We start from the raw sequence: 3,120 nt of genomic DNA on the forward strand, positions 1-3,120 counted from the left end.
TTCTGCCTCGATCCTCTGCAATGGTCGACGCTCCGCGCCTGGCGCGCGGATTCCTTCCGCCACGATCCTCTGCGCCATCTCTCCCTCGGTTACAGGATCAGTCTACACACACGCTCCTTTCTCCTTCGTCCAGGCTCCTTTTATTCTGGCTTCAATCAGCCCCACCTGGGCGCACCGATTACAGAACGCAATCAGTGGGCTCCGCCTCCTTAAACTGTGGCTTTCAGCCCAGTGTGTTTGGGTTGTTAAAGGGGAAAACAAAACACAAAACAATCCAAACATGCAAAACGCATCAAAAATAAAATTAAAGAAATCAATATTTTCCACTGTGCAACAGTACACCGGGGTAAAGTTGACACGCCGATCACTTAGCCGCTTAATTGAAATGAGAGCCGTCCTTGATGTTAGTGCAGGTAATCCATTTATTTCCATGACTCGGCAATCATCATCTTATTTCCTTTGTACAACAAGTCATTCCTCTTACATGTTGACAATAACACCGCATACATAGTTTCAGCGATCCACATAGCATTTACTTTGATAGCGGTAGCGATGCGTTACGTTAGTATTGCGTTGCGGTCGAAAACTGTTTCCCCCTTTCGGGTGGAACACACCTGTCATCATCAACACCGGATCCTACCTAAAATGACAGCAGACAGATCATGTGACACAAACCATTTGGAATACAGAAATTCATAATCTGCTCCTACACACCGGCCCCTAATTGTTATGGCAGGCAGACGTAACAATTATATACAATAACAATAGGAGCAAAATGAATACATATCTGTTGATTTACACCCCTTGTATCAAACAAAGTTTGGTAACAGGTTTTTCAATAATATTGTTCTTTGTCTGCAGTTTTACAAATCCCACCATGCCTTTTTTATCAGAGAAAACTGATATTACTTTAGTAAGAGGCCAGGAGCCACGTGGGGCAGATGAATCCATGATGACAACAACATCTCCAGATTTCAAATCTGTCTTTCTTGCAATAGGGGCAAATACTCCTTGATCCAGCATTTCCAAAATAAATCTGAGATGTATTGAACTTGTCTCTAACGACGCTCCACATACATATCTGAGGGTTCAAACAGCCCAGGTGGTAAGGCAGCACCGTTCACAAGAGCATCCCTTTTGAGCTCTGGATCATTGGAGTCCATCTTATTATCACAGGATTCTCTGGCCAGAATTCCTCAGGCTTCCAAAGAAAGCTAGGGCCCTCAATCCAACTGTGGTTGGTCAGAAAATGGGTCACTTTCATTCCCTTTGATGCAGCATCGGCTGGGTTGTTGTTGGAAGCAACATGCCTCCATTGGGAAGGGCTTGGAAATCTCGGAAATCTCTCATTGTTGAGATCCGATTTGCCACAAAGGTTTGGAAACGTTTATCCTTATTGTTAATGTATTTCAGAACTGATGTACTGTCCGTCCAAAACACAGATTCATCCAGCTGCATTTGAAGCTCTGCCTTTAGCATCACGTCCATTCTGGCAGCCAAAACTGCGGCTGTAAGTTCCAGTCTTGGGATCGTCACAGTTTTTAAAGGCACCATCTGGCCTTTCCTAGTAAGAAAGTTACGTTAATATGATCTTTGTTGTCTTGGGACTGTATGTTACAGTCTCATAGCCATCTTTACTGGCATCAGCAAAATGATGTAATTGGCAGTGTATGAGGTTCCCAAAATCCTTTGGTTTCATACATCTTGCTACTTTGAATGAAGCAAGTAACTTGACCTCCTCCAACCACTGTTCCCACTGTTTCAAAATATCCAGTGGGATGACATCATCCCATCCACAGCTCCTCCTACAGAGCTCTTGCTGCATTATCTTAGCAGGTAGGATGGCTGGTGACAGAAAACCCAAAGGATCTTATACTGAATTGGTGATGGACAGCATGCCACGTCTGGTTGGAGACTGATGTTTTATCTCCATCTTAAATCTGAAGTAGTCTGACTCAACACACCACAGTAGACCTGAAGCTCTTTCCGCTGGGAGGTCATCTCGATCCAAATTGAGCTCTTTTAAATCCTTTGCCCAGTGCTCTTCTGGGATTGACTGCAACACTGCTCGACTGTTACTGATCCATTTCTCCAACTGAAACCCACTTCTTTTACAGAGAGCATTTAGTTCATTCACCATTTTTATGGCCTCTTCCCTCTGAACCCAAACTCATCAGGCAGTCATCAACATAAAAATTTTGCTTGACAGCAAGAACAGCTTGATCAGAAAAATCATCTTTGTTGTCATCTGCAGTTTTCTTTAGCCCATAGCTAGCGCAGCTTGGAGATGAAACAGCTCCGGACAAGTGCACAGTCATTCTGTAGACTTTGTTCTCTGCTGATGTCTCCTTCTGGCCACCAGAGAAAGCGCAGAAAGTCTCTGTCTTGTTCTGCAACCTTCACCTGATGGAACATGGCCTGAATGTCACCCGTAAATGCTACAGGCTCCTGCCTGAAGCGAAGGAGTACTCCAAGTAAGGAACGGTCCTTGTAGTAGTTCTTTATTTAATGATGTTCCTTGATAAGTGGCTTCACAATCAAAAACCACTCGTAACAAACCTTTTTTTGGGTGAAAAACACCATGGTGAGGAATTTAGGTTCATCATTGTGGTTAAAAACTGACTCATGCCTGTGAGTTCTCCATCCTTTCTTTCTGTACTCTGTGCCGAAACCCATAACAAAAGTAGATAGTTAAACCTGTTGAAAAAAGTTACATCAATTGTGATCAAACTGACATTGTGAGAGGATTTTCACATTTAATGTCTTTTTCTGAAGCTGTTACGTCATCTTGTCATACCTATTGTCATCCAGACTGCATAACRAATCCAGGTTTCTGATCCAAGCTGAACCATAAGATAGACATTGACCATGGTGCTTAAAATGAGAACCCAAGTCACAAAAGGGACCTGTGGATAAAAAGAAAAAAAAGTGATTTATAAAGAAAAAAAGGTTTTCATATAAAGTTTGTAATACTGCTAACAACTGGAATACTACAATATCAAGACTTGATTTTTCAGTAACTGAAAATACAAATCAGATATTGCATAAACATGCGTCATCATTAGCATACCATGAAAGCAGCTTTGGCTGAATTCTGTGGCTGTCTCCAGATGAGTAATA

At 42.4% G+C, this 3,120-nt stretch overlaps 1 long non-coding RNA gene across 1 annotated transcript; it reads right to left on the reverse strand.

The window, feature by feature from the left end:
- Positions 1-398: 398 nt before the first annotated feature.
- Positions 399-3,120, reverse strand: LOC103461207 (uncharacterized). The gene is made up of 3 exons (XR_533073.2): positions 3,071-3,120; positions 2,798-2,906; positions 399-2,697 (listed from the first exon to the last, which is right to left on the reverse strand). It is a non-coding gene; the product is annotated as an uncharacterized LOC103461207 (long non-coding RNA).

This window comes from Poecilia reticulata, unplaced genomic scaffold, assembly GCF_000633615.1.
Source record: "Poecilia reticulata strain Guanapo unplaced genomic scaffold, Guppy_female_1.0+MT scaffold_768, whole genome shotgun sequence".
Taxonomy (NCBI): domain Eukaryota; kingdom Metazoa; phylum Chordata; class Actinopteri; order Cyprinodontiformes; family Poeciliidae; genus Poecilia; species Poecilia reticulata.